The following is an 18,919-nucleotide window of genomic DNA, read 5'->3' as shown; positions in this document are numbered from 1 at the left end:
TTTCTTGGAGCTAGGGCTCGTCATAGCTTGTTTGTAAGTCGCAGGTTCATCACTTTCAAGTAATAGAACGTCATAGCTCTCGTTCGTCAAAATACCTAAGTACCTTTCCGGTTGAGATCTATATCTTTGCGATCTACGCGGGGTAACATTTCTAGATTGACCATGATTCTCACCAGATTCTTCTAAAGATCTCTGAGTTTCATCCTGAATGTCATCTTGAGCATTCTCTAGAGTTTGTTGTTCGACTCGAATTTCTTCGAGGTCTACTTTTCTCCCACTTGTCATTTTGGAAATGTGATCTTTCTCCAAAAAGACACCATCTCGAGCAACAAACACCTTGTTCTCAGATGTATTGTAGAAGTAATACCCCTTTGTTTCCTTTGGATAGCCCACAAGGATACATTTGTCAGATTTTGGATGAAGTTTGTCTGAAATTAATCGTTTGACGTATACTTCACATCCCCAAATCTTAAGAAAAGACACATTTGGAGGCTTTCCAAACCATAATTCGTACGGAGTCTTTTCGACAGCTTTAGACGGAGCTCTATTTATAGTGAGTGCAGCTGTATTTAGTGCATGTCTCCAAAATTCTAATGGAAGTTTGGCCTGACCCATCATTGACCTGACCATGTCTAGCAAGGTTCTGTTCCTCCGTTCCGACACACCGTTCCATTGTGGTGTTCCAGGAGGAGTCAATTCTGATAGAATTCCACATTCTTTCAGATGGTCATCAAATTCATAGCTCAGATATTCACCGCCTCTATCAGATCGCAGTGCCTTAATCTTCTTGCCTAATTGATTCTCTACTTCACTATGAAATTCCTTGAATTTGTCAAAGGATTCAGACTTATGCTTCATTAGGTAGACATAACCATATCTACTGAAGTCATCAGTGAAAGTGATAAAGTAGCTGAAACCACCTCTAGCATTTGTACTCATTGGTCCACATACATCTATATGGATTAAACCCAATAGTTCATTTGCTCTTTCTCCAACTTTAGAGAAAGGTTGCTTTGTCATTTTGCCAAGTAAACATGATTCGCATTTACCATAATCCTCTAAGTCAAATGGTTCTAGAATTCCTTCCTTTTGAAGTCTTTCTAAGCGTTTCAAGTTTATATGGCCTAATCGACAATGCCACAGATAGGTGAGATCTGAATCATCCTTTTTGGCCTTTTTGGTATTTATGTTATATACTTGTTTGTCGTTATCTAATAAATAAAGTCCGTTGACTAATCTAGCAGATCCATAAAACATCTCTTTAAAATAAAACGAACAACTATTGTCTTTTATTAAAAAGGAAAATCCCTTAGCATCTAAGCAAGAAACTGAAATGATGTTTTTATTCAGACTTGGTACATGGAAACATTCTTCCAGTTCCAAAACTAGCCCGGAGGGCAACGACAAATAATAAGTTCCTACAGCTAATGCAGCAATCCGTGCTCCATTTCCCACTCGTAGGTCGACTTCACCCTTGCTTAACTTTCTACTTCTTCTTAGTCCCTGTGGATTGGAACATAAGTGTGAGCCACAACCTGTATCTAATACCCAAGAAGTTGAATTAGCAAGTATACAGTCTATAACGAAAATACCTGAAGATGGAACGACTGTTCCGTTCTTCTGATCTTCCTTTAGCTTTGGACATTCTCTTTTGTAATGGCCTATTCCATCACAATAAAGACAGCTTGATGTGGATTTGTCCTGCTTTGATTTAGCATCGCCCTTGGACTTTCCACTTTTCTTGAACGGTCTCCTTCTAGCCTTGAGTAATTCTTTGGCTTCACAGTCCAGTATTATTTCAGCCTTTCTGACAAGGTGAACAAATTCTGCAACTGTTTCTTCTCTTGGTTCACTTAGGTATAGTTGCTTGAAACGACCAAACCCACTGTGTAGTGAATTGAGCAAGATAGAGACTGCCATCCTTTCGCTTATTGGTGTTCCTAATAGACTTAGGCGATCAAAGTATGAACGCATAAGATCCACATGGAACCTCAGTGGGACGCCTACCCTCTGTTTAGTGCGAAGGAGCTGAACATGTGTTTCTTGGACTTCCATCCTATAACACCTGTTGGGAGAACTAACCTTTAGACCAGACATTGATTCAATCAACTCATGGACGTTCAGGTCCCTGTCCTCCGTGCTTCCACGACAGATATCCCTCAGATTCTTGATGAGCGTAAAAGGTTCATAGGCTACAAACCTTCTAGCCCAATCATCAGGGATATTGTTCAGCATGAGACTCATAACCTTTTTGAGATCCGCATCCCAAGCGTAAAATCTCTCAGGGGTCATGTCTCTGGCATAGTAGCTTGGCATGGGATGTGATAGTACATACTCAAGTCCATTGAGTTTGACTATTTCAACTAGCTTAGCTTCCCATTCAAGAAAATTTGCCAGGTTCAGCTTGACCATAAGCTCAGAACCCATGATGATGTTTTGATTGTTATTTGCCATATTTAAAACTACAATTGAAAAGAATAAACAAATAAATAACCATTCACAGTTTCTCTTAATAAACTTAAATTCTAGCATACATGCATAATTCAATGTTCATTAAGCATTTTATTCAAGTTATGTGTTCCGGCAGGTGTGAATAAAATGATTCCAAGATCCTAAAATCATTGAAGAACTAAGCACAGTTTGTCGACTTAATCCTAAAACATCTTAGGTAAGCAAAAGCCTTTTGCTAATAGTCTAGAAACTATTCTTGGTTGATAGGTACGTCTAAGAACTAGGTAAACCTATCGATTTTGCCACGACATAAAAGGACTCCTTACTTATATCGTTGAGTTTCACCAAAACTAACATGTACCCACAATTATTTGTGTACCTTGCCCCTTTAGGACCAATAAGTAACACCTCGCTGAGCGAAAACTATTACTAGATTGATGTAAAGGATATCCAAGCAAGTGTATATTTTGGCATGGCACCTTTTAACTCAATTTTTAAGTTTGGAACTTAAGGCTCTTACTATGTTGGTTAGATTTTAAGTGAACTAAAATCCTTAATCATGCAACATAATCAGGCTTTTGATCTCATGCATTTTAAGACATATTTAAAAGCAATAAATAACTTAAAACATGCATAAGATAAATGTGATCTAGTATGGCCCGACTTCATCTTGTAGCTTTAACTTCAAAGTCCGTCTTGAAAATCTCCGTGGGAGGCACCATTTTCTTCAAATAGAATAAGCTATAAGTAAAACTAATTACAACTATTTGATGGTACGCAGACCATATTTGAATTGAAAAACAACTTTGGTACTTTAGACCAATTACATTCAAATTAATGGTACGCAGACCATATTTTCTATCCTATTTGGGCCATACTAGTCACTTCATAACCTGCAAAACAGTACATATACAATATATACCATTCACCCATTCATTATCATGAATGGCCCACATAGCTGGTTAGTAAAACACATTATGCATCACGTAAACATTTGCAGCAATTAATCAAGGGCACCAATAATCTATCAATTATTCAGTCCTTATTAATTTTAATCAACTTGTTTTAACCTTAAGGATTTGTAGACCTAATCAAGAGTTTATGACTAAAAAGGGCTCCCACTTAAACCAATAAATTCATATGCTTTACTAATTTTAAACATAAAAATGTATTTCTAGTCTAGCCGGAAACATACAAATTTAATTAAAATTTAAAGCTCATATAAATTTATAATTGAATCCAAAAAGTTTAATTTAATTTCAGTCGTATTTAAATTAATTCATGATTTTAATTTTAGTAAAATAATTAGAATAAATAAAATTTATTATAATTACAATATTCAAAATTAAAATCCAAGAAAATAATTTAAATTATTAATTTTAAAATTAATTAAAATTACGTAAACTGAAAATTTCAAATTAAAAATTTCAAAACGATCTAATCGCAACGCAACAATCCCACGCATCGCACGCCCATGGGCCACACGCACACAGCCATCGTTGGCCATGTGCGCGCAGCCCATGCGTTGCCTCGCATCGCTGCTGCTCACCATCGCAAGGCATCACGCATGGTGCTCGCTGCGCGCGCCAGCGCTCGACGCACGAGCATGCTGCCGCAGCCCATCGCTGGGCGCAGCGCTCGTCGCACGTCGCAACACGCACCCGCACGCCATCGCTGGGCGCAGCGCTCGTTGCACGCACAACAAGCACTCGCACGCCATCGCTGGGCGCAGCGCTCGTCGCACGCACAACAAGCACTCGCACGCCATCGCTGGGCGCAGCGCTCGTCGCACGCACAAGAGCGATCGATGCTTGGCGCAGCACTCGTGGCACGCGAGCTTACGCTCGCTGCGCGCGAGGCTCCGCACGCTTGCGCGAGGCAGTGCGCGCTGTGGCGCAGCTCGCTTGCTTCCCACACGCGACTGCTCGTGCCTTGCTCTCGCCCTCGCCCATTGGCCCATTGCACACAGCCCACGACACAAGGCAGGGCTGCTGCCTTGTGCTCGTGCACCATGGCCTTGCTCATTGCATTCGTACCGCATGGGCGACGAGCTCCCTTGCTCGTCGTCACATGCCCGCACTATACAACACCCCTTAAGGGTAACACGTAGCGTCCATTGCTTTGTGCGTGCAAGTTATATGAGCGAATCGCATAAAAATTTAAAATTTATATTCAAAATTAATGACAAATTAATAAATAATATTAATTTCATAATTTTAGGGCGAAAAAATCGAAAATTTATTATTCAATTGATTTCCGATTAACATGGATTCAAGTCTAGGTCATAAAAATTTAAATTTTAACATAAATTTACAATTTTTATGGTGGTTTTTAATCATAGGTATCTAATTAAATTATAACTAATTATGAAAATCAAATTAATTCTAAATTATTCCAATTTTCAACAAATTAATCATAATTACAAATTAGATTGCATAATTAACAAGGCTAGGCATTCAAACTTGTTAAACATATACAGTAGGTCAATCAAAAATTCAAGATTTATCAACAAGAATCGCAAATATTTAATTTAACATCTTAAATTTACGAAATTTTGCATTCGAAAAACTAAAACTTCCGAAAAGTCATAGTTAGGCTTCGAATTTGAGAATTCTGGGTTCGGCCGAAAAATATTACTTGATTTGGATGAGTAACGAAGAAACTGCCTCAAAATTTTAGAATGCCTTTTACATGCGGAATTGACACAAAAATCACTCGATTTGGATGAGTAACGAAGAAACTGCCGAAAAACTGCGTACGTACAATTAATTAACAATTACGAAAATTAATCACCCCTTTTAATTCTTGCAAATTTGTAATATTTAACCATGTTCATGCAATTTAGATTATGAAAATAATAAGAGGCTCGTGATACCACTGTTAGGTTATGATACATATGACAATTCATAAATCATGCGGAAAAACCATAAAGCCAGGAAAGCATATTATTTACACATAATCATTTAGCATAGTTTAGATGCATACTCTTTGTTGCGTGCGTTCCCTAGCTGCGCCCGAACCGAACAAGAACAAGTCTTTAGGACTACAAGTGTCGTCCCTCCGTAGATAGTCCACAGCACGTCCGGATCCGCCTTAAGCTTGACCAACTAGGATCGCCCTTAAGGTACTTAGAATTTTCGTCACTTATAGGCAATTGTGTGACTGAATTTTTGCTCTCAAAAATCACTTTGAATACTTGAATACTCTATGTAAATATGTGACCCTAGACACCTATTTATGGAGTTATGGAAAAGGATTTGGAATCCTATTAGGATACTAATTTATTTAATTATAATCCTACTAGGACTCTAATTAAATAAACTAAATCTTTTAGGATTAGATTTAATCATATGACAAATCCCGGTAGCCTTAGGATTCGAGTAACACACTTCGAGTGATACGCTAGCACCGCACGCAGGCCTTGCAGCCCACGCACAGCGCCAGCCCACTCGTCGCAGCCCCGCGCGCGCGCCAAGGCCTTTGCTGGGCCTGGCCTTGCGCTGGACCGGGCGTGGCTTGGCAGCGTGTTTTTGGGCGCTTGGGCTTGCTGAGCGTAGGCCTGGCTTCGTGCTGGGCCTTCGTCTAGCAAGTCTCGTCCGATGCTAATTCGTACGACGCGCTTCCGATTAAATTCCCGATTCCGGAATTTATTTCCGATACGAACAATATTTAATATTTCCGATTCCGGAATTATTTTCCGATTCTGACAATATTTCCGATTCCGGCAATATTTCCATTTCCGATAATATTTTCCGATACGTACCATGTTTCCGTTTCCGGCAACATCTACGACTTGGATAATATTTATATTTCCGATACGATCCATATTTCCGTTTCCGGCAATATCATGGTTTCCGGCAATATTTCCATTTCCGATAATATTTTCCGATACGTACCATGTTTCCGTTTCCGGCAACATCTACGACTTGGATAATATTTATATTTCCGATACGATCCATATTTCCGTTTCCGGCAATATCATCGTTTCCGGAGCATTCATTTCTTGCCTGTGACGATCTCAGCTCCCACTGAAACCAAGATCCGTCGATTCCGAATATCCATAGATGGAGTATTTAATGCCATTAAATACTTGATCCGTTTACGTACTATTTGTGTGACCCTACGGGTTCAGTCAAGAGTAAGCTGTGGATTAATATCATTAATTCCACTTGAACTGAAGCGGCCTCTAGCTAGGCATTCAGCTCACTTGATCTCACTGAATTATTAACTTGTTAATTAATACTGAACCGCATTTATTAGACTTAACATAGAATGCATACTTGGACCAAGGGAATTATTTCCTTCATCTTTTTCCCTGCTGCACTCTGTACACTATTAACATAAAAATGAAATAAAAACATATATAAATCAAGGGAGACTAAAATATACTCCAGTTATGTTAAGTCGAATTAAGTGTCCTTAGGTTCATTTGTGGATAGTTGGGATCGAAAATGCCATTTTTGGCCATAAATGACCTATATCGAACCATAGGCGTGCATAACGAACTTGAAATGAGTTCATAAACATATAACTAATCATATGAATCATGAAAAAGGTTTAGAGTGTGGAAATAGGTTTGTTTGTTGGTAGTTGGGATCGAAAATGCCAAATGACCTATATCGACCCAAATGACCCATAGGCGTGCATAATGAACTTGAAATTAGTCTTATAAACATATAACTAATGATATGAATCATTAAAAAGGTGTAGAATTTGAATATAAGTTCGTTTGTTGATAGTCGGGATCGAAAATGCCATTTTTGGCCATAAATGATCTATATCGACCCAAATGACCCATAGGTGTGCATAACGGACTTGAAATGAGTTTCATAAACATATAACTAATCATATGAATCAATAAAAAGGTGTAGAATTTGAATATAAGTTCGTTTGTTGATAGTTGGGATCGAAAATGTCATTTTTGGCCATAAATGACCTATATCGACCCAAATGACCCATAGGCGTGCATAACGAACTTGAAATGATTTTCATAAACATATAACTAATCATATGAATCATGAAAAACGTTTAGAATGTGGAAATAGGTTCGTTTGTTGGTAGTTGGGATCGAAAATGCAATTTTTGGCCATAAATGACCTGTATCGACCCAAATTGGCAACAAACCAAATAGACTAAAGCCATAATTTTTCCAGAAAAATGCGACCAATCAAGTGGAGAGAAGGAAGATGTTCGTTGTAGGGAGGAGGAAGAAGAGCAGTGAGGACGAAGAACAATACAGAGGACGAAAATGGAGGGAGGAAAAAGAAGGGGGCCTTTTTATTAGGTGAGATGAAAAGAAAACAAACAAATAAAAGAAATTGGCTGAGTTACAAATTTAAAATGGTCATAATGCCACGTCATCCATTAACCTGTGCTAGCAAGTCGCATTTGAAACGAGCCCTTTAAAAATAGATTAATACTTAAGTTTGTGTTATTCTTAGTTAAATGAAATCTCAACCCTTTTGAAGAAGACCAGCAAAAGGTTTTTTTTTTTTAGAATCAAATTTTTGTGTTTTCTTTAGTTATTTTTTCACTTTTTGATTGGAAGTGAGAAAGAGAGTTTGCATACTCAAAATATATCATCAATGCTCGACAGAAAGAAAGTGGTAATTCTAGAACATGCAATAATTCAATTAAAAATATTTACCAACAGATTACCACCAATAAAAATGGTCTTCGAGCCTGTAGACTACATCTTTCAGGCACTTGGGTTGCTCATGGTTATAGCGACCGCTTTTCTTTCTTTCACAAACTTCTGTATTCCCACTTCTAAAAAGAAAATTGAAAATTTTGATACAAGAATTGCTTGCTTTAGAGGTTGTAGTTTGCTGGCAAGTGATCGTATAGAAACTCCAACTTTAACTGAACTCAATGTTGATATATTAGCATTTTGAGTGATCATAAACGAGTAAATGCAGGATGTAGCTAGAATGATGTGTAAATCATTACTAAAACTTACAACAGTAATGACAAATAGCTCAACCCTGAAAATTAATGGGTTAGAGTACTTACTTTTACATCATTGGCAAGAAAAATCACATCATGCATGCTTAATCCCATTTGTTCATACCACCGTCTCTTCAACTCTGGAATTTCTGGCAAAGAATCACGAATGTCCTCAATATATTCCTTTGTCAAAGTCACTTCTGGAAGGTCAGGCTCTGGGAAATACCGATAATCAGCAAGCCGTTCCTTCTTTCTCATAGTTACTGTTTTCTAACAATGATACATATACAGAAATAAATAAGATAAAGGACACAGGAGAATTAGATTCTAACTTCAATGTCATAACCAAAAGGGCGCAAAGTGCGGCAATAACCTGAGCACCCTCCTCCCAAAGACGAGTCTCTTGTACAATTTGGTAAGCTAGGCCTTGGTTATGCAGTTGCACTTGTTGTGATCTCATAATCAATGGCCCTACTTATTGCTGAAAATGAGTTCAAATTTTTTATTTCAACCTGCCAGAAAAATTCGAACAAGAATTCAGTGTATGCTTTATAGAACACGCTCTTCACTGAAAGCCTAGGAGGTTAGGAATGTAATAATCTTACTAATAATGGAATGGGAAAATATATTCAGAATACAGTTTATACAAAGTAGCATATTTTGACCCATTTTTTTTTACAACTAGGCACATCAAAAAGCAAAACGAAAACATCAAAGTTTCTTGCGGCACAGAAAAAAAGTTGTTAGTTCAACAAGTGTAGTCCCTTTACATTTTCCAAAAAAACGGTTTTCAACCACAAACAAGGCTTTCCCATCCGAAATCATCTAAAATCCATCTATGTCCAGAAATATTTGATAGAGACTGCTAGGAACTGATTTCTTAGCAAAGTGTAATCTGAAAAATAGAAGGTAAAGTTATGCTGGGACACAGAAATAAGAGAAGACAAAATGTGAATGTAAACTGGGATATAGCAATTATCGAAGAGGTTTTAAGTACAAGCATCCGAGAGGTTTTCACCCAAATGCTAAATAAAACCAAAGGAAACTCTTCATAATATTCATCATGATTTTTCGGTTTCACTAATCTCCTACTCTGCTCTATATATAGACAGTTTCATTCCCTTTTCCTTCTATTCCCTCAAACTAATCTCTTGCCCTCCTCTTCAAGCTATTCCTTACATAAATATAAACCATTCCCCATAATACCCTTCCATAGGTCAGTTTCTTGCACAGACATTGATGGTGAACAAACTTGAAATAGAATCCTTAACAGCTTCAAACAAGTCATCCAAATGGCCGTCTTTTAAAATGTAGAAATATGCAGCTTTAAAAGATTTTTTTTTAAAGTCTGTGTAGGTTAGAAATTTTATAAACTCCAATCCAAATAATCATAAAAATCTACTTGTCACAAGTTCGAACAAGAATTACAATGTCAAGTGAGGTTAAACAGGTATCGGTATCAGTGTATAAAAAGGCGTGCCTTAGGCGTTGAGGCGGGGAGCAAGGCGTTTGGAGCCAGCGCCTTTAATGGTCTGGGCGAGGCAATTTTGATAAGGCGCACCTTGAGGCGCAAAAAGGCACACCCCTCGAGATGCACACCCTTTATTAGGGGCGCCTAACTTCATTGAGGCGCACCTATGGCGTTGGGAACTCCATATAGCCTTGAGCCTTTTTATACATTAATCAGTATCATATCTGTCAAGCAATATGCCACAGGATCAGAAAGTATGTACTTTCCCCATTTCTTCTTAATACATGCAATATTTTGACATTTTACTCTATTCATAAATTAACTTCGACTAAAATTTTATACTGATATATTTTTAAAGTTAATGTCATTATGTAGTTGTAAGATTATTCTAAATGTACATTTTGTAAAAAATAAAATTTTAAATTATCAAAGTTGTGCATTGAAAAACGTAAAAGTCTATATTGCATGTATTAAGAAACAGAGGAAGTATAATTTTGTGAATACCTCATACACATTCCAACACTAAAATCAACTTATGCAAAGATGTAACTATAAATGATCGAGTGTTTCAATGCAAAATCTGGTTCATCAGATGTCAGAATCAAGTCTGTCAAGAGGCCATCTGCAAGGAAAATGTTTGGTTGACCCTAAGGGTTGGCAACCCCTAAGATACATATAACATAAAATGATATATAAGCATAATTAATTGAAGAGAGAGAGTGTTGTATGTAAAGTTTCAATGCATTTGTAACCAATCAAAAATCAATATTGAAAGGGTTACCAACCCTTAGGGTCACTCTATCATTGTCCCATCTGCAATAAGGTCCCAAAATATATTTCATTTCATCATTACTCCATCAATTCCAATCCCTACCCATTGAATATCTTCATGTCCATTTAAATCAACAGTCATAATGCATACAGTTGTTAGTATTTCAATATAGGCCTATCTAATGTTGCCTGGGATATGGAATGTTCCATGTAAGTAGAACATATCCTCATGGAATGTAAAACACTTGGTCTAATTATAACTTAATGATCAATACCAACTACAAATTGATAAAGAAAACCATTGTTTATTGGCCAAACATTTGAGTAAAGATGTTTCAAATATTAACAAAAAATCTAGTATTATTGTTTCAGTAAACAGTCCAAGAAAATTTTCACAAATACTACGTAATTATTGCCAAAAAAATCTCTATTATATTTTTCTTGTGCAACTAATAATCAAGTTCATAATCTATCCAATTAGCTAAACTAACTCTCAATCTCTTCCTGGATCCTTTGTGACCGCATATTTGGTCATTGGTCAACGGGTCTGATTTGACGTTTTGCACTTCGACGAACAAAACCCTGGGCCCAACTTGATGATGTGCATACTTTCAGTTTATATGATTAAATTCAAAAGAACATATACATAGCATCGGGAACTAAAGAACCTCAAATAGTATGTGAGAATCAAATCCAATATGCTTACCTTTGTACCAAACTCAACTTGCCCTCTTGGACGGACTGATATATTAACATCACAACGTAGTGAACCTTCTTGCATATTACCATTGCTCACACCCAAGTACCTAACCAATCTCTGCATTTCTGCACCATATTCTGCAGCTTCTAAGCCACTTCTCATATCAGGGTCAGAGACAATCTCAAGTAAAGGTACACCAGCCCTATTTAAATCGACCTGCAGTGGCAAGTAGCATATTAACCCAGCAATCTATAGAGAAAAAAAGTGCTAAATGACTCATGCACTACAAGTGAGTTACAATCTGGCCTCAACTTTTCGTATCACATATTTTAAACAAAAAACCTCAAAAAGATTATATGTCCATGACATGAGCTAGAATTTTAACAATCACGTACTTGTCAATAATTTCCACGTCCCATAAAGATCGTATAATTTTGGCATTCCCCATAGTGATGTCATTTGTTCTAATGAATGCCATTGAGACAATAAACACATCTTTTTAAAGAGGCAATGACAAAAATTGAACAATTTTTTCAAAGATTTAAATATTTTCCGTTCCTTATATTTAAAAGGAAGAAATGCTTTAGGGGTCGTTTGGTTCACACAAAGGTAAAGGGGATGAACAGGAGAAAGGGTAAAAGGAGGAATGGAAAATAAAACTCTTTGACATGAGGTGTTTTTTGGGTGTTATTTAGGCATTTCACCTCTCTTCCTTCTCGCACTGCTCCACCACATTCCCCCTCCTCTTAGGGTGGGTTCTATTCAACTGATTTTCACTTATTTTTTCTAACTTATTTTATCTTATACTTAACTGAACTTATCTAAACTTATTAAAAGTTATCTAAACTTATTTTAGTTTTAGATTGTACTTGACCAATCCTTATTGAACAATGGAGCTTTAGACGCCTTCGCCGCTCCCTCCCCATAGACGTCGTCGCCTCTCCTCCCCATGGACACTGCCTCCCCTAGTTCATTAACGCCGCCAGCTCCTTCATTCCCTATTCCGTCGACCTCTTTCTCTTTCTCCTCTTATTATCTCACAAACTTTATAAAAAAGTCAAATTTAATGTTTTAAAGGTCAAATTCGACCACAAAAACTCTAGCTTTTGAGGTTTCATGGTCAAATTCAACCATAAAAACTCTACATCTGGAGTGTTCATGGTCGAATTTGATCATTTAAAGCCATGATTAATGATTGTTGGTGGATTTTAGAAGTGGTGGGTGTATGTTTCGGGTGGTTGTGGAACTTTTGGGTGGGTTACGGTGGTTTGCGTGGTGCATTTTGGTGTTTTACGGGTTTTTTATTGAATAGGAAGCTGCAACATTTTTTCTTGTGTAGTTGGCCTTGCCTGATTTGTGGCCCTTTTGAAGCTGAGAGGGAATAGCATTTAAGTTTGAATTTCTATTTTTGAACATTCTAGTTATCGAGGAAGTCTTTGTCACAAGTGACTTGTGTCCATATTGGACACAAGTGAGTACCAATACAGAATTTGGAGTACCAATACAGAATATGTTAGTACCAATACAAATTATGTGAATACCAATAATAACACATATGACTTATATTGGTGGTATTTTTAAGCAATTTTGCATTTTGGTACTGACATATTATGTCTTGGTATTCAAGATGATTGTATTTGGATCACTTGTGTCCATGTGGACACAAGTCACTTGAGGTTTAGAAACCCTCCTAGTTATCGTACATAAAGATGGATTTCACCCATCTCTCTCTTTATTCTTTTGAACTATCCCCGCTTAGAGGAGCAGGACCCCTGGAATTGAGAGACGTTTCAGGTGTCAACACGTGGTTTGGGGTGATGGTGGTTTCCGATGACCTTGGGGTGGGAGTGATGGTGAGTCAGTGGTTTTGAGCTGGGTGGTCTGGTCCCTAAGTGTGGAGAAGTATGCGACATACGTTGGGGGTCATGTAGTTCAGGTGGTGGTGGTGGGTAAGTTGATGGTATGAGGTTGGTCAACATTTTAGGGAGGGTTATAGAAAAGAGAATGGAAATAGCTAGGGGGTGTGGGGAATCAACAATAAGACTTTGGGGTGAAATGAAAAAGGAAAAAGGGTAAATGGAATGACAAATTAGGCCCAACAAACAACAATAAGATAATCATGTTAGTTCATTTCCTGAGTACCCTGAACCAAACGCCCCCTTAAGGTATTAGTAAAAAGTGAAATCTATACTAGTATAGCTATAGTGGGAAACAGTGGGGAATGAGAATCTATATGTTCCAAACTAATTTGACATGAACCTTAGTTTTAAAAAGCGCGCTAAATCACGGGGCGACGGGGAGCACAGCTGGATCGCGCCCGATAATAATAGTGTAGCGAGGTACAGGGTGCGTGCGCCTTGTGCGCTTTTTGTGGAAGTGCGCTTCTGTTAGAAGCGCACGCTTCTTGTGTACTGGGCGCAGGGGAAGAAAGTCAGCAATGTTGAATTAAATAAATTAACATGTGAGTACCACATGACCCATTTTAAATGGGTTTTTGTTGTGTTTAACAGGTAGAATAGTTAGTTTAGGAGAGAGAAAACCCTAACTGTGAATTTGGGGGGTTTGGAGAAACCCTAGCTGAGATTTTTGAGCAGCCAACTTGCTGCTGCCGGATTTCTCCAGCCACCAAGCCAAAGATCCAGAAACACACAACCCCTTGTTTTTCTTCTTCTAGAAACGCACAAAAAGAGTGTGCAAAAAAAAATAAAAAAAATAAACGCGCAAAAACAAAGTAAAGAGAAGGTCAGAGATGAGAAATCGAAAAAAAAGCAGAGGGAGAAGATCAGTGAAGATGAGAAATCGAAAAAACAGAGAGAGAAGAAGAATGAAAAATCGAAAAAGAGGGGTTATGGGTTATTGGGTTTCTGCCTTTTTATTTAGTTTTTTATTCATTTTTTTTATACTTTTTCTCTCTGCTTTTTTTTAAACCAATCAGTAGGCAAACAGTAGCTCTTTTTTTTCAATTCTGTTTCAAATTATTTTTTATTCATTTTTTACACTTTTTTCTCTGTTTTTTATTCATTTTTTTACAATTTTTTATTCTGCTTTTTTATTCATTTTTTAATTCATTTTTTTTTATACTTTTTCTCTCTGCTTTTTTTTAAACCAATCGGTAGGCAGACGATAGCTCTTTTTTCCCCTCTGTTTTTTTTTGTATTGGTTACTAATTTCTGCTTTTTAATTTAAGGAGGCTACCAACGAGGGGTCTCAAGCACACCTTCCTTAAATACCGTAGATCCAGCAAGAAAGTATGGTAAACCGAAACCTACTAATAAGACCAATTGGCGTTTTGACTTTTGTGGTAAAGTAACAAAAGGAGGGGATCTACGAATGAAGCTAACATTTGGTAGGAGGTTTTAGACTCTTTGATTAATTGGTCGTAGACGTAATCCGGTTTGGTGTCTAGTAAAGAATTATGATTCCTTTGTTAATTTATGCATTTATAATATCATGTTTGTTTATGTACAAAATATGTTCTAGAAATGATTTTAAAGGTTTTTTGCACTTAAGGTGCGCTTCACCTACGAAAAGCGTGCGCTTTCACTTTGCGCTTAAGCTCCAAGACCCTTTTGCGTTTCGGTGCGCTTTACGCTTTTTAAAACTAAGACATGAACTTCCCAACCCCTCCGCTCCCTGGGAAAGAGAAGACAAAAACAATTTTTTAAATCATCATAACCCCCCTCCCCCCCCCCCCCCCCCCCCCGAGCTATCAATCCTCATTCAACGCGTTAAGACAAATTGATTAAATGATTTTACAACAGGAAATGTTGCTTAGAGACGGATTTAAGTTTCGTGTCGAACATCGGTGTCGCAGGATACGACACTCCAATCCTAAAATTTTGCAGAGACACGGTCAAAGGAGCAACCCCATATTTTTTTTAATATATAAAAATGGGCCTTTTAACCAAATTGGTAAAAAAAAGTGGACGTAAAGCGACAAATTGATAAAAAAAAGTGTTTCAGGCGACAATTTGGTAAATTTAAATCACAACGGCGACGAATAAGTCACAAAACCAGTCGGAATTTAGAAAACCTAATCGCTTGACTCACACGCTCCTAATATTGTTTTTTTCCGATTTTTTTTCTTCATTTTTCTGCAATTTAATTTTATGATTAATGTTCTAAACTACTAAATTCATTTTTATATTCCTTCCCTATTCTTCTTCTCCTCCTCCATTTTCCTACCATCGACAAGATCAGGGTTTCAGGTTTAAAGCTTCCATCCTAACTTCTTTCACATATGATAATGCTGGAATAAGGTTCATGAAATGTGGAAAAGTTAAAAATCTTTGATGCAAATTATTTTTGTATTTTTAATTTCCCCATTTGGGTAGGAGTTGTTTGATGATTGAGACTCATGTTTGTCATGTTGGAAGTCAATTATTTTGCTTGATGAAAGATGATTTAATGGAGTTGGAATCAGACAAGCGTAATTTTTTTAACCCCAATTTTTACAATCAAGTATTCAAAATCTTAAATCCTAATTTTCGATTACAAGCGACCCATTTTCATAACCAAACAGTCATTCAAACATCAACCACCATTACTAATTTGGCATCTGAAAAGACAAAAACAAAAAATTAACTCTGAAATTCACCTTTATCACACAAAATCCTTGTGTTAATGCTGCTTTTCCCTTATTTTTGTTGAGTTGACTCAGTAATTCTTCAGCAATGGTGGGTAAGCACAAAAATGGAAGATAGAGAAAATGAAAGAGAAGGAGAAGGGGAGAAATTACTTACGATTCCTTTTTTTTTACAAAAGCATTAATCATAAAATTAAATTGCAGGAAAATGGAGAAAACAATATTAGGAGCGTGTGAGTCACGCGATTAGGTTTTTCTAAATTCCGACCAGTTTTGTGACTTATTCGTCGCCGTTGTGATTTAAATTTACCAAATTGTCGTCTGAGACACTTTTTTTTAACCAATTTGTCGCTTAACATCCACTTTTTTTTACAAATTTGGTTAAAAAGGCCTATAAAAATGGAAAAGAAAAAGAATAGGAGGGCACTAAGTTAACCTAACTTTTCAGTTTTTATTTTACTTTACTCCCCTCTACCTTTTCCATTTCACTCTCCCTATCTTCACTCTTACGGGTAACATCCGGTAAGACTAATTTAATTATTCACCAATGATGCTTCATCTTCATCTTGAATACCGAAAACTGAACTTTTTGATTCTCTTCTTCTCCGATCCCGATTTCTATCAGTGTTCAAAAAAGCGCGTTGAAGCGCAAAGTTCTAGGGCAAAGATTTTCATTAGGTATGAGCAAAGAGTTTATGATTAAACGTGCCGAAGCGCATGAGCAAAAAGCGCGCTTTTTGGCGCTTCCTAGAAATTCCTTTTTTTTTATTACTTTACGTTGAAAGCTTTTTTTTATATGTTATTATTGTATTTTGGACCACGCGCGCTCTATTAATCTTTAACGATAGAAAGTAGGCCAAAGAGTCCAAAAGAAAAGGAAAAAGAAGAAAAGAAGAATACAATAGTCACAGCCCCTAGCTTCTTGATAAACACTATGCTATATGCTTTATTTTTGTTAAAACAAAGATTAATATATTTTGGAAACAAATCTAATGTTAATATATTTTTGTGGTTACTTTAGTAAGATATATACGCATAATAGTAAAAAAAAAACATTTAATTCTTACAAAGTGCACTTCACTTTGATGAAGCGTGCGCCTTGCGCTTTGCGCTTAGGCTTAGGCTTTAGTGCGCTTTGCACTTTTTTATACACTGATCCCGACACTTGATTTGGGATCTGATTTTGACACGGCTCAGGCACCTTCATGTCGTGTCAACACCTGACACACCCGGTCAACCAGGGTTTTGAAGTAAAATAGGTTGCCAGAAAGTGTATAAATTATTACCAAAAAAGGAAGCATCTAATCATACCATGGAATTTCTATTACCACTTTAATACATGAAAATGATTATAATAATAAAATTTTAAAAAAAGATCTTGTAACAAACTAATAAACGTGAAAGTGCCAAAAATGATGAAGCATGTACCTGAGAATGACTTCCACCGTCTATATGGATTAGTTTCCCGGCATCCTCTTCCATATGGACTCGAGTTATCCCAAATTTCCTATGCCCAACACCATACTCGAGTGGGAGATCCAAGTCAACATACCCACTAGTCGCTATAGGAACGTCGAACTGAGAGATCTGGTAGCCCTTAGGTAAATCAGGGTAAAAATACTGCTTCCTGTCGAACTTTGAGTTTAAGGACAGGTTACAATTAAGCGCAAGGCCAAGTTTCACAGCGCACTCAATAACCTTGGAGTTCATAACCGGCAACGCACCAGGTAAACCCATGCAAACAGGGAAAATATTGGTGTTTGGTTCCGAACCATAATTGTAGGCACATCCACATAAGGCCTTAGTGATAGTGGAAAGCTATACATGGGTTTCTATACCAATGACTGCTTCATAGTCTTTCAACAATTTCTCAAGTGTTGTGCCTTGATTTCGACTTACAACTTTTGATTACGTCTTTGGATGATTTTGTGTTGTTATACTTTGGGAATGTAGGCTACTAGATTCACAGTAAAAAACACCCACTTTTTTACTCAACAACGAAAACGGGTAAATACACAAAGGATGAACTTGTAACCCTCTAAACAGTAGAGATTTTGGGTTGTCGAGCAAGGCTGCAACCGTTGCAGTAGTCGACGGTAGGAGTGTAGGCTGTGGTCGACGGTGCCGCAATTTGGTTGTGGTACTGGGTTTTGCCCACCGACCCAAACAATGACTTTGGGGATATAACGGATATTATGTGGTGGGTTTTGTTACACCAACCCGAAAGTTCCGAGAAGTAGCAAAAGTCCAAAGCAGAGTATATTGATGATTAAAGTCTTGTTTTTTTTGGACTTTATTGTAAGTTCTTTTCAGTTTAATTCAGTTCAGTTAAAATCAGTTCAGTTTAGTTCGTTCAGCTCAGCTCATTTCAGTTCAGTTCAGTTCAGTTCAATTCAGCTCCATTCAATTCAGTTCAGTTCAGCCAAACAACGTGCAGAAGAACAGGGCCTAAGTGACTTTAATTCCATATACTTCCTCAATTCCGGAAATATCGCACCATGGTTGACTTTTACTCTTCTAATGATTACTGACTCTTAATATCTCAAATCGCGTGCAAGTAAAAAATTAAAAAAAAATATTTAGAAAATATATCGGTACGGATCTAACATGATTCCACATGACTAAAATTTCTTTACGTATGAATAACAAAAAAAATGTCAAAGTCGTAGTATGAATAGTGTAAAAAACAAATGGTGTGATATTTACAGAACGGGGGAAGTATAACTTTTAAAGGGAAATTCTCTACGGTAGCATTATACTTTTGTAAATTCTCATTGGTAACAAAACTTTTTCCACTTTCTCTAAAATAGGATTAACAATATATATTTTCTCTAATATAACATTATTTCAATATTGTCAACCAAATTAACCTAACTAGTACTAATCATGGTTAACTCGTCACCCAAAAAAAAATTCTGGGAAAAACCCAACAACCTCTTATTTTCCCCTTATGCTCTTCGTCTTTTCCTCTCATCCCTTCCATCTCCTTCCTTGG

General features: G+C 37.0%; 1 pseudogene; it reads right to left on the bottom strand.

Annotated features, from left to right (window-relative positions):
- Positions 1-8,382: 8,382 nt before the first annotated feature.
- Positions 8,383-18,907, bottom strand: LOC110775922 (glutamyl-tRNA(Gln) amidotransferase subunit B, chloroplastic/mitochondrial-like; annotated as a pseudogene).
- Between the last annotated feature and the right edge of the window lie 12 nt (positions 18,908-18,919).

Source organism: Spinacia oleracea, chromosome 2 (assembly GCF_020520425.1).
Source record: "Spinacia oleracea cultivar Varoflay chromosome 2, BTI_SOV_V1, whole genome shotgun sequence".
NCBI lineage: Eukaryota > Viridiplantae > Streptophyta > Magnoliopsida > Caryophyllales > Amaranthaceae > Spinacia > Spinacia oleracea.
The sequence above is the reverse complement of the archived record's forward strand: the minus strand, read 5'-3'. Positions and strand labels throughout refer to the sequence as shown.